General features: G+C 40.6%; 1 protein-coding gene across 5 annotated transcripts in view; it reads right to left on the reverse strand.

Moving 5' to 3' along the window:
• LOC128299275 (protein enabled) overlaps positions 1-14,233 on the reverse strand; it is a 41,309-nt gene that overhangs the window by 18,867 nt on the left and 8,209 nt on the right. The window lies entirely within an intron of this gene.

Consider the following 14,233-nt stretch of genomic DNA (forward strand, 5'->3'; position numbering starts at 1 on the left):
ATTCATCGATTTCATTCCAAAACGAATAATAAAACACTGTCACTCTCTTTTACACTCTTCCTATTTTACTCAATGTTTGCAATCCAACAAGAGAAACAACACATTTTACTCTCTCTTGCTAACCCGAAATCCCCTGGCGGACATTAAAATCCAAAGAGAGTGACAAACCACGTTTGCTCTCTCATCATCAGCGTTTACAATCTCAAAAGAGTGATAATACTCTTTTACTCACTCTTGCAGAGTGATTATAATCCAAAGAGTGATAAAACAGTTATACTCACTCCTGTGTGAGTTGCTAGTCGGCACAGAGAGTGAGAGTGAGTATAGGCACAAAAGAGTGGTTTAAGGAGTCATAAAAACTCTTCGTGCTGATTTATACTCTTTCACTCCCTCGAAGGTTTCAAATCACTCACTCACTCTTACTCAGCGTGCACATCTCTACGCGCTAAGTAAGAGTGAGTGAGTGAGTTGAAACCTTCGAGAGAGTGAATGAGTATAAAACGGCACGAAGTGTTTGTATGACTCCTTTAATCACTCTTTTGCGTGTATACTCACTCTCACTCTCTGTGTCGACTAGACACACACTCAGGAGTGAGTAAAACTGTTTTATCACTCTTTAAATTATAATTACTCTGTAATCACTCGGGCAGTAAAATCCAAAGAGAGTGACAAAGCATGTTTGCTTACTCATCATCAGTGTTTACAATCTCAAAAGAGTGATAAAACAGTGTTACTCACTCCTGAGTGAGTTTTTTTATTCGGCACAGAGAGTGAGAGTGAGTATACACGCAAAAGAGTGGTAAAAACATTAATGCACTGCTATACCTTTTAATGAATCGCAAAAGAGTGAGTAAATGTTTCAAATCTTTGAACCCATTCCTTGACTCTGATTCAAATCATTGAAAAGAGCGATTATTCTCATCTCTAATTCAGAGACACAAATTGGAACGGTTCAAAGTTTGAGCCTGAAATTCTTAATAGGTCCCGAGGAATGTGCAACCCGTTTTCGAAAATGTTAATGCAGAGCCGACACGGAATTTGCAATTTCAACTCCAAAAAAGTTGACGAAAGTTGAATTTTCCCAACACTTGACCCCATTATGGTGATGCTTAATGAACTCACCCGGCTGCACTGGTTTAGTATATTACAAGAATGAGACCGTACAATTAATTCCACTACAGTCTTTTAGACCCTCATCACATGGAACTCTGAATTCCAACAAAACAGATGCAGAAACTTGCAAAGTGGTTTGTAGTGACTGACTGATAGAACCGGGAAGCATTGCTCTACTAGCAGTAAAGTCGGGTCAAGAATAAATTTATGGTACAAATTTGTTTTAATCAATTAATTTTCGTGTATGTGTTATAAACCGAATCAACAGGTATTTAGTGGCTGCATTTGCTGGATAAATAATTAATCTACTCTAGGTTCAGAAAGTACGTACAAGTTAATATTGGGTAATTCTGATACAGATTTATAATTCTTAATGAATGTTTAAACTCTTTTCCCCCCTTCCCTCTAAGGGCCATCAGTCTACTTAAACTACCAAGGCCACTAAAGAGCTTGGAAAGACTCGGAGATTCATGAATCTTTTGAGAATCGATCCTCAATTTGAGAGAGTATAAATGATTCTTCACAACACATTCATTAAGCATAAAAAACAAACCAAACCATCCAAAATCCAAACCCCAGCAGACCATTCGGAGAGCAGCTCGGTGACCCCAGAGTAGATATCATAATTATGACCTGATTGTATAGCATCGCGCAGAGTTTCGGTTGTGTAATGACGTATGATCTTTTCCGACCCCCTTCATTATTACACAACAATCAAACGCACCAACAGAAACCACACACAGAAGAATGCTTTTTAATGCTGCACAGTTTAGCTGACTTGGTTTTTCGGAGGTTCTTTCTTCGCTTGTTCGCTTGTTTCTTGTTCATCACGACAGCGCACCCCCAGTGACATTAGCCTATCGCAACTCCTCTCCTCTTCCCGGGCGTACACTAATTCAAGTACCCTCCCATCAGAGGGAAGTGATTGCCCTCCGCCCTCGTTTTCCAGCTCATTGCCTGCATTCGTTCCAGTGGCGCATAAAAAAACGATTAAGCATGAAATAGCGTGGTGAGAGAGAAAGAGCATGGAAATTGGTCGGAAATGAAACATAACTACACTTCCACAACATGCAGTGATTGTGTTTACTCTTCGATTAACGACAACGTCTCATAATTAACCCGCTAAACGGGATAGTGTTTTAAGGCATTACCATGTCGTCTTGTGCGTAAGATTTTGTGACCCAACAGATGAGAGATTTTCTGTCGGAGAATCATACAGACCTTGTCCTTTAAGTTATTGCTTTATATCGTATACATAAAACAAGACATACATAAGATATTGCAAACCATCGCCAGTGTATTGCCTAAACGAATGCCCAAAAGCGATATCTTATCGGAAACTGGTATGATAAAGCAATGTCACTTAACACAAAACTTTATCAACTTCGTTTTTGTAACTCGCTATTCTACAGAATGAACAAACCACCAACTGAATATGATTATTTTCTACAGTATACACGACCGATAAGGCGAGCGAAGGAGATCAAGAGTTACTAACCGTGGGTTTGCTTTGGATTTCTTTGCTCCTCACTACGTAACAGAGCAAAGTGAGGTGAGTAATACGTGATTACCGAGAAAATTACCAGCATGATGACAGGCAAACGGATGTTGTGTTACATTGCAAAATCCTCAGCAGTATATATTTGCTACTATGAGCTGTCACAGGTGTAGCAAAGAGCTCAATATTCATATCACTTTACTGACTAATAATTTGCTGTTCCACCGTTACTGCAAAAGATAAAGGACAGAATTGTATTAAAGAGTTTTACAAATTTGTAGCACAAGGTTTTTAATTATAATTGCTGGAAAATGCTATTGATCAAACATTAAATGCTTGAATCTAAAAATGTCTGACTGACTGACAAGAATTCCAGTGCGGCCCGTCAAAATAAAAAATGTGGACAGCCAGTCAAAACTGTAAACCCTGCATCATATCAAATACTTATTGAAAAAGTTAATATTTTTAAAAAAGGAAGTTAATATGTTGTTGATGAGCGATCTTAACAACATAATTCAATAAATGAACCACTTCGACTAGCAGTTTTTTGAGAACTTACTTGCAAATACAACAAATCGTGTTAAACCCGGATTAATGCCCAAAAATTTCCAGGCTATTATTCGCTAAAAAACAGTTTGCAAAGGATTATTCTAATCAACACCACTCTTCATCACGCTGTCTTAATGACGGTTGCAAAACTATGCAAAGCCCAACTAAACCCACGATTGGTTTATTTTTGGACGTAAACTATATTCGCTGCCTGATTTTTCGCAAGAAGAGATTTTTCCGGGGCTCAACGGATCTGATATGTTTGCTGTTTTTTTCCCCAATGCTCTTTTCACTGTTGGGTGTTGTGCTGTAAAGTGCTACAAAGTAAGTTAGCCGTACAAAGTATGACGCCTTTGCAGTTTGCAACGGGTGCAACACCACCCATTGCAGATGTGTCGTTGAATGCGAAGAAGAGTACTACATGGGTGAAATGTCCGGAAGATACACACAGCCTAGCCATACAGAGAGGGGAGGATACGGCGACAATCATCGCCTATCGAGCTACAGAGGAAAGTGAATGGGAGCGAGTGCAACAAATGCATAGCCCAGTTCCACTGTGCGATGTTCATTACCCTCTACTTAAGTGATGTGCTTCCGTTGTCGTTCAAGAACTTCTGTGTGCAAGAGAACTACTCACAAACAACGAAACAACCCTTCATGGAGGGCCTAGAAATAGTATGGTTTTTTACACTTAATACAAGTCGGTTACTAGTTCAGAACACAATTAGAGCAAGCACTGTTCAGCTTTAATAATGTACATAAAAATGAATGTCAAACAGATATATGTTGTAGTTAATTGCCTAAACCTTAGTAATTAATAAGGAAAATCATTAAATTGAACTAATGAAACGTGAAATAATTAGAAAACGTAAAGAAAAACAACAACTATATTTCAAATATAAACGATAACATTAAAATAGTGAAGAAACACACAACAGACTAACAAACGAATGATAAGAAAAGAGGTGCCAACGGACAAGAATAAATCGTTGAAAAGATACAATGGAAAAATTCATCCTCTGCAGGAAAATAGTAACAAAGAAATGGTGCGATCTTTAGTCTGCGTAATGAATGCGCCCACTGCTATCTTTTCCGACGGAAGTAACCAAAAAAGCACAGAGTACAACACATCGCCTACTAGGGTTCCGGTATCTGTGTCATCGGATTGTTTTCGGGTTCCGCCGTTCTGCTTGCTTTTTTTACCGCTTTTTCACTTTGCTGACCTCTTCATTTCAACGCTCGCTTAAACGTTTTTAATTGTGGCAACCGAGGTTTTGTGTGTGTGACTTGGACACACCACCGCAAAGTGCGGAAACAACTACCCACGGTAGTAAACCTACGTGGGGAAAGATGAGTGATGGTGCCGCGCTTATGCGGTTGGACGAAAGATAAATCATTTCTTAGAGGGCCGGAGCAGCGTACACTTAAAGCTTACGTTTCAGAGATTGTCTCCGCTGTACTTGACAAACAAACAAAAAATGTACGGCACTGGGAAAAGCGGAGTGCACACTTCACGTTTAAGCCACACCAACACGCGGTACAATTACATTCCGCCACGAGAGAAGAAAACTAAACTTCAAAGACCATCAGAGCAGGACGCCCTCTCCGGAAAGGAAAACTAGACCATAATTAAATCACAAAAGGTTTCCCTAATTATTCTAGGAAAAAAAGCATAGCTAGTCCCCATCGTTACCATTTGACGCACCACAAACAACACAGCGGCCAATGTCTGCTAGGTGGCACCTCTGTTCTTCATGGGAACTGTGTGTATACACCAGAGGTTCTGACTGTAAGGAACTAGCACAAAAGAGCATCAATCTATTTCTTTATTTATCTCTCTTTCTGCAGTTTATGATGCACCGTTGTAATGCGGCCAAGACTTCACAGAGGTGACCAGCATAAAATCTACAGTGTCCCATTCTCTGTTGTAATCCAATATCCGTTCGTTTAGTGATGGGAAGTCCTGTCATCGAGGACAGCATGACCTTCGGTGTGTTGCATAACGTGAAGCAGATGGTCTAATTATGTTTGCGAGTTACTTCAGCAACCTCAATGTACAGAGATATTAAATAAGATAAAAGTTTCCCCCTGGATGGAAATATACATCGATGAAATAAAAAATATATCACATTTGATTCAATCAATACAGAAGTAATCACTTCTAATGTCAAAAGCCTTAAACTTTTAAAAAAAAAAAGAAGTCTAATCAGTACCAGATCCCATTGTTTTTAAATCAAAATTCAAATTTACCTGAAGATCTCCAAACACGATTCAGTCCGTCAATTCCAAAGATGCTTGGAGTTTTGAGTAATAATTTTTACGAACTCCATAAAGTTGGAAAAGTTGCAAAGCAGTAACAAGTTTAGATATTAATGTAGCAAGTTACGGATATTGGAAACTGTGGTCTGGTTTAGTCAACTAGTTTAGTACTTACTAAAAATTGACACTTTACGGAATGCAAATTAATCTACAACGTCAAATACTAGTTTCTTCAAGCCCTAAAAACTTAATATTTTAAAGGTTCATTAAACCTCAGAAGAACAATTTTCATTTCTTTTCGAACGGTCTGATTAAATGATTATTGTATTATTGATATTTTAGAAGCAGTTCTACGACAGAGCTGAACTGCACTATAGGACACAAGTCTGCAAACTCAAAACGATCTTTCTCCTCTTCTCGATTCTCCTCTTAATACCATAATTCACACTTAGATGGTTTATTAGAAACCGATTTGTCAAATTGACTCAAAATATCACAAAAATCTTCGAGATGCGTTTGATTTATCATGTCCGTCTTGAGGCTTTGAGACTGTATCTTCAATCTTCAGCTTAGAACTTGTCTGTCATTTGAAGCGCTTTGAACTCACTATCACAGATGAGCGAAAGATTTATGTATAAACAACAATCAAATGCACCGAAAACTTGACATCAGCGATCAGACATTAGAAATGTTAAGATCCCTCCGAACTGGTAACTAGTTCATCTTGTTAAATATTATGTTTAATTGCATCTTTTTTAGATGATAAATAGACAAAGATATCGACGGTAAAGATACTTACACAACAAACTCAGCGACATTTTCCCTTACTTTTAAAAACATTCCCAAATAGATTCGTTCGTGTTTGTGGCAAAAACAGCACAATCGAACCATACCACTCTCTTTCTCCTTATTATCTTGTACTGAATGGCGAGATTCTAATCTTTCGACACATATCTTATCGGTTCTCCCACAGACGTGTGTGGCATGGGCGATGATCAACGCTTTTTAGCATCGCTCGCATAACATGGCAAAATCCAAAGTAACCACACCGCACCACAGTGTTTGTATCGCAATCAGCCCAATCTTAATAGTAACTTCTTTACCACACCACCACGTGAACAACAATAGCTGCCGTGCCGTGCATGCCAGGCATGATGAAACATAAAGATCGCGAGCTGCACTGGATTGCATGCAGTGGAGTACAGATTCCCGCCAAATTACTTCCCTGAGAGAGCGAAAGTAAAATGTTTCAAATTTTACTCTAAAAGCATCTCCACGCACAAAAAAAACCCACACACGTTGGGGTGATGGATCCATCAATTATTGCTTCCCATTTTGCACCCCTAGGAGCTCCCAAGAGAGCGCCGCCTGCCTGCTGAAGGAGTGCGAGCGTAGGGTATTTGTCTGCAACTATTAAGATGCCATACATTACTTGCGTGCCTGCTCTGTCTTCGCGGTGGTACTTTAGCAACTTCCTGCACAATAACATCGGTGGCATGTTTTACCTCTGCACAAGCACGAAAAGCATGTACACGCGGTGTTATGCGATTAATCGTTCGTCAGTGCTGCAAGGGCAGAGGGTGTTATTACAATGGATGGGGGAAAAAATAGTATTAACGAGACAAATTGTTATTACTTCTTTCAACGATTTGTTTTCCTTCCTACTGGAAGCATTTTTTAACGACTTTGAAAAGTTGATACATGCCGATCTTAATGCGTGCTAGCTACCTATCTAAGAAAATTTTGCATCCAAGTAAGCAGTTACTTCATCATGCCTCAAATTGCAAAACGTCAACCATCCGGCCATCAACAAAAGAGTGCGTCCTTCTTCCTGACATATCGGAAACGAAAATCAGCTCGCTTTACAATATTACTGGCAGGATGATAATAGCGATACGGCATGATGCGCGTTGATAAGGCATTGCCCCCACTGTGCAAACCTTCTACACTACACACCACGCTGTTCCGTCACTGTAAACTGTCTTGACAGGGGGAGCGGAATCAAACGTCATCAGCAAAATGTGTTTCCGTGGTGGTGTGTGTAAATGTTCGCCACTCTAGACACGGCGGCACACATTCATTGCGGTGTGGCGCGTGAAGGGCTAATTTTTCAATCAACACACACAAGACCATTACATACTCGCACCCCCCCCGGGAGGCAAAGGTTATCCCATTGTGGATGGGAAGAAAAAGCCCAACTACCTCGCGTAAGACATCCACCACCACATGATGGTATTGCTGTAATGATGTGATGACGGAACAAGTGAAGGACAACAAAAAAAAACACGAGATAAATTATCCAGCGTGAAAGTAAAGCTAATTCGCGGAAGTAGTTTTTGCCTTCTCTTTTGCCAAGAGAGAGAAGGAGCACAATTTTGCTCGCGAGTTGATTCAATTGATGGTGTTGCTGCATTGCACAGCAGTAACATTTCCGCAAACAAGAACCCCAACCGCATTAAGTGATGCCTACTAAGACACAAAGAACGCGTTCTTCTAATGCATTAAGCTGAGCTTCACACAAACTTCACCATGATTCACTCTTCTTTCACGAGTGAGTGATCCAATTGGAACACATGGAAATTGTACCAACAGTAGAAATTAACCCGGCAACCACAATTGACACCACCAAAAACCTAACCACAAATCGGTCGATTGTGTCACAGCAAATATCCGGAACGCAGCAACTGACCTAAAGCGAACCATTTTTCCTACAATCGATGTAAAGCAGGGCCGAACCCTTGTACTCGCTTAATCGATCGATATATACATCTCGCTTGGTGTGACAAAATGTGCCCTTAATTGGGGTATAATTGAATGTGATTCAATTTCGGCATATTTACCAACAGACGAGAGGAGGTTACTTGTCAATGGGGACTTATGCAATATACTATTTGTGCAACCATTTGTTTTAAGAAAGAGAGAGTTAACTATTGTTACTAGAGCGAAAAAGGTAAAAATACAGGGTTTTACAATGAAATTTTGACTTGTAAAACTTGTAATTGTAAAACCCTGCAAATTGATGGGATGAAGACGTTAACATCTAAGAAATTTTCTCGAATATTTAAAGTCATTTTAAAATATTTCGGTATACATTTTGCCCGACATAAAACAAATTCACTCATTGGATGTGCTTGCAAAAGCAAACACTCAATTGGATCAATGTTAACACACCATACTTTTACCTACCCCCCCCCCCTTCATGAAATATAATACCTCAAACCATTCGGACAACAGCAAGAAAAAAAACAGCGTGCAAAAACCGGAAGAAAGTATTGAACAAACTCAACCCTGCCTCGTGCACAAAACGAATATGCAAAACCACACACACTCACGGGTTTGTACTGTCGGTTGAGGCCAATTAGCGGTTATGGACAAATCCCTTCGAGACGCAAAAAAAAACACAATACAAAAAAACTGTAACAAAACACAAACCAGAAACTAGTTCAACAACTGCCATTAACAGATGATGATAGTGTGGAGAAGCAGCTTCGAGTACGGACACACACACGGGGGATGGTATTGCATTTCATCATGTACGAGAAAAAATAGTGACGAGGTAAAAATGCAAATAAAAAATGTATCAGCGGGAACCACACGTGCCTTAACACAGATGGAATTTGTCAGTGCTTATTTGCAATTGCTTTAGATAGAGAAAGAATAAGAATGTGTGGCGTACATTTATAACGCACATTTTTTGCATATTCTCGATAACGTGACTCAAATTCCAATAGAAAAGTGGTCTCATTTAAATTTTACTTACAATATAGGGTTTTCAGGCCAGCTCAACAACGACAAAACACTGTCTGTCAACAAAATTAGACCTGAAATCCGTTAAATTCTATCTTCAATGATGGAAATATGCTTTAGTTTGATATATACACTTTCATATGGCATATTACAATTTCTAGAAAAAGCATCCTACAGCGTCTAACAAAACGGATCTGCTGGCATATTTATGCATTCTACATAAATGTAGAACAAACAGTTGTGAAATATTGCTGCATTATGCAAAACAACATAATTTATATCAATTGGTTGTATAATACACCTTTTTTTCATTTCCCAACCACCATATATGTAGTAAACAACTATAAAAAGCATCCGTTAAATGCAAGCAGCGCTACATTTTTGTAATGCATTAAAGCTGGTAAACGATCCAATCAAAATACTCGTTCCATGCATATGCACCTTTTGGTTTGCTTTTTTATGTGGATGATTGCTCGTTTTCCTTTGCTAAATTTTAAATACACAATAAATCAGATACTTGTGTATGTGTTGAGGTAACTGTCAAAACTTTGTCATTTGAAATTTATCAAAAGTTCCTTTTTGACAAATATGCCAACGACCCGTATCCCTGTACCTAAGGAACAAACATTATCCATACAATTTGACAGCTTTTGCTCAATGCTGTTCGAATGAATAGTTCGTACGATTTAGGAAAATATTTTGACGTTGTTTAGCTGACCTGAGAACCCTGCAATTAAGACCAATCGTCAACGCAATACCAAATTATGTTGTTTTATCTTCACCAGAAAGTTTACTTACAAATACTTTGCGTTGCCGGTACAATACGACTAAGTCAATACCACAGCTACTAAACAGTGAAACACCTGTAAATTTATTACATTGATCTAATGACGTTCGCATAGTTACGTAAGTCTTGCGTGTGCTTAACACTCTCTACCCATAAAACTCTCCTAAGGAGACCGGACCCTGTGTGTGTTAATGTTCTTTATCACGCCATTTATTGCACACCGGGGAACGGAAGATAGTATCCAATTTCCTAACCACCATCATTACACAGTGCGTCCTTCGAGAATAGCCATTTGCATATTGTACACCTATAAGTCCAAATTCAAGGCCACCACACACACACACGTCAAATTGACCAATGAATTCATTGAAAACCCGGTATGGAATCCTTCACCCCGATGAGCCACAGTTCTAGACGACATAATATACCCCCTTTTACCATTTTACGCATCCACATAACCAGGCCACTGTGCCAAAGACGCACCGGACCGCGAAAGACGCGTGCTGATTGTATGCTGATTAGATTGGTGGCCAAGCATAGCTTTACCATGCGCGTACGCATTCAACGATCAGCCTGTGAGGGCGTCGTGACGAGCGCGAACGATCGTACACACAGCTGTGTGCGCGCGCCACTGATTGAGGAAGATCGAGAGTGTGAAGTGGTAAATTGAATTTATGGTTCGCTCTTTCGCTATTTCTGTACTACAGCTGGAAAGTTCGACAAGCAGCGGACCAGTTGAAATAATTCACTTGCGCGCTTGTGGTTTGTTGTTTATCGTTAATATCGTTAACGTTAAGCGCGCATGTGCCTCCCGCACGCGTATCTGGTGTGTTTACAACTATTTCGCTAAAAAAAACATAGTGCGTACGTTGTTAGTGATTGGACGAAATTTTAAATGGACATGACGCTTTTTCCTTTTAGAACACCCATAATTCACACCACTTGCAGCTTTCTTCCTAGAATATGAAGGAAATTATCTAAAAAAGAAGGTTATGATATCTTGTTGACCTCTTTGAATGTAATAAGGCAATCAAATGCTTTTAATGTTCCTTATTCGCTTCATTTATCAGTCCATACCATGCAATGGCTGCTGACAGCTCCATCTCTACTAGTAATAGAGCGCACGGAAACGAATAAAAGCTCATAATTAATCAATCGATTAAAGCTAATGAACCACATGTAAAAAGCCATAAGCGCCCACTAGCGAAACGACGAAAAACACATGTCTACCATCATATAGTCAAAAAAAACACACACACTAAAGCATAATTGCATGGGAGGCAGCAGTTAGATAATTCCGATAAGCGATAGAAGAGTCGTGTGTACAAAATCCCAATAAATTCCACTCGATAACCCAAAGCCACGGCGGCGGTGGGTTTGCTCTAATTTCTTCAATCAATCTTCGATCTCTTGCGCGCTCTTGCGAGTGTTCATCTTCCCCTTGAGAAATCAACCAAGAGCCAATGCTGCAGTCTGCAAGCATGGAGGGTCTTCTTCTGTGCCTGAAAATTCTATAGTAAGGAAAAGAGCGTATCAACGCTCCATTCATAGGAATAGAGAGCTAGTAGAAACGAACCGAAAGGGAGACGCGGCCGGCGTCTGCCTATACCATTAAGCAACGATGTCTTTTCCTACTGGAGCTACTGTTACTGCGGAGCCTTCGTCTCAAGAGTGATAAGTGGAAGTTCAACGATCTTATATTCTACTAGCTACTCGAGCTGTGCACCTCCGATTGGGAGTTTTTTTTATTAACTTTTTGACTCGCATACAGCAAGAATGTATATGTTACGACGAAGATTTGATAAGGGCTAGCCGTAGTACACAGTCGCCGGACGCAAAGAAACCAAAGATACAACGAAACTAGCTCTCTCCGCACAAAATTTCCAAGAGGCATCTCGCCTAAACAAAGCCGTCTACAGGGACCGTTGAATGGACAATCTGCGCCCGTCATTATCAGAGCCAAGAGTAAATGACAAGTACGGGAATGACGATAAACCACCAGCACAAAAGAACCACGATAGAATTGCATCACCCTTGACGGGGAGTCACAAAAAACTACGTGATGTGAAAGACCAACCCCCAGCGCGACAGGAACAAGCCTGGGCGGGGGGGAAGGCACTAGAGACCACTTTTCCAAATTTTCAATTTATTTCTCTTGTTTCGCTGACCACACACAATGGTCATGATGATTTTGGTAAGGAGGAAATGCATAACTTCCAAGTAGGGGAGCAATAACATTTTTAGCTCAAGATATTCAGTGTCAAATGTTCCCTCAAATGTCTCAACAAATGTTCCCTTAATCTGATATGCTCCAAATGCACTTTACTGTGCATCACATACGAATTTGGAAAACAAATCCCCTGGACAATAATTCCGACCATGATTCATTGGGCCAATCATCCTCACACACGTTATCTCGCGCCAATATAAACCTTTATTTCGCACTAAAACAACATGCAAAACATCATCAACAAATTGCCGTATCGAATCAAACTAATCTGGTTCCTTTGTCGCCGTCAGACGTGACACCTCCATTAAAGGTCGTCACCTTGGGGCGCCTCCTTCTGATACGGTGTATATGCGCGGAGTGGATCATTTCCAGAACGATCCGGATAGCATCGTCGCACAAGTGGAAACCATAAGTTGGTTTTACACTGCCAGACCTGAACTCAATTGCACATCCTCCTTCATCGGTCATGGAGGAGGAGGAGGGCAAGCAAACCGTACCCAGACGAACCCCTCACACGCCCGGGAGGTAGACAACGGGGTAGTTGTAAGTTGATGAAGGAAAAATGCTTTTCCCCTTCACCGTTCAATCATAATTGAAGACTATGCGCGCGCTTGGCCGGTAAACACTGCCCATCTACATCGATGAGATGAGTAAACCCGGCGCGGCAGTCACTCTGCCTCTTTCCGTCCCGGGTGATAGCTGTTGCCGAAAGGTCCACTTTCATGCCGCTTTCTTCTCCCGCCCAAATGGGAAACAAATAACACTAATAAAACGATTACATGTACGTTCTTTTGCCGCGTCTTCTCAGCCCTAGCGTTGAAGACAGACGATACACCCGTTTGTGTATGTGTGCCTTACCGGTGTTGTGTTCCGGTTCCGGTTGAGATGATGCTCACACAATCTTTTATGGAGGCATCCGATTGATGGCGCATGCAGTAAGCTGCAATATGAAGGCCCCGGTTTCGTACTCGAGGGGCACTAAATCGGAAAGTGTAATCATTCTCCGAATACTTTCACATACAATGTGCATATTACACTACTGTTGCGATTAAATTATTCTCAACTGACATTACCAGCTTGGTGCTATAAAACAATGAGCTGTTTTTTCTAATTTGTAATAAAAAAATGTTACTGTACTTGTTCCAAAAGGATGGTGTTAAAAATCTTTAATTCATCACAATAAATCTTTCATTTTAACACTTTTCCTGAAGAACACTTCCATCGCGTTATATCTCGCTAGCATACCAGCCACAAGGGAGCAGCAGCAGCAGCAGCAAAAAATGCATTTGCACCAGTGGAATGCACCGTATCCGGCGAGATAGCAATTAAACTTGTGTGCAGGGTAAGCACGATGCATTACTCGCATCCCAAAGTAAGTGGAACCCCATAAGCAACACCCAGCTACCGGATTATTTATTTCGCTTGCGGGTGTGAGTGTATGTGTGTTGATGCCGTACCTTTTGCATCAGCTCATAAACGCTCCAATGAATAATAGGACTGCCGTTGTTGAAAACCGATCCCCGGGTGTGAAGCTAGAGTGTGCTGTGGTTAGATATGATATGCACATTTCTCAATTCGCACACCGGAATCATCAACCGTATGTGGCACCGGCAGTATGTGAGAAGCTTGAACTATATTTTATAGATATACCGCATACGGCACAAATACGGCTTGGCATCCATCGAGACATGATGGCACACGCTACCATCCTTCCGGTCGCTCCTAAGCCTGCAACAACACGGACGTGCTTTGCGATGCAGTGTTGCCACGCCCGCGAGTATACTACACAGCAGTTAGCCAGTTCCTGACGATATTCTTGTTGTACGTCCCAAGGAACCGATGAGGAAATGAAATGTGTTTCTTGTTGCGCATGGGACATGGTAGCTAATTAAGAATGTTGACAACAGTGTAAGTCGCGCTTCTAGCGAACGCTTGCATAAAGCAAAACGCAAACAATCAACAAGAAATGTCCGAAAACTTCATGAACATGTAAAAAGCAGGGCAAATATTGTGGTCTATGATACCTTCCAACTAGCTTTTTTGCCTTGAT

The sequence above is a fragment of the Anopheles moucheti genome, chromosome 2 (genome assembly GCF_943734755.1).
Source record: "Anopheles moucheti chromosome 2, idAnoMoucSN_F20_07, whole genome shotgun sequence".
Classification (NCBI taxonomy): Eukaryota; Metazoa; Arthropoda; class Insecta; order Diptera; family Culicidae; genus Anopheles; species Anopheles moucheti.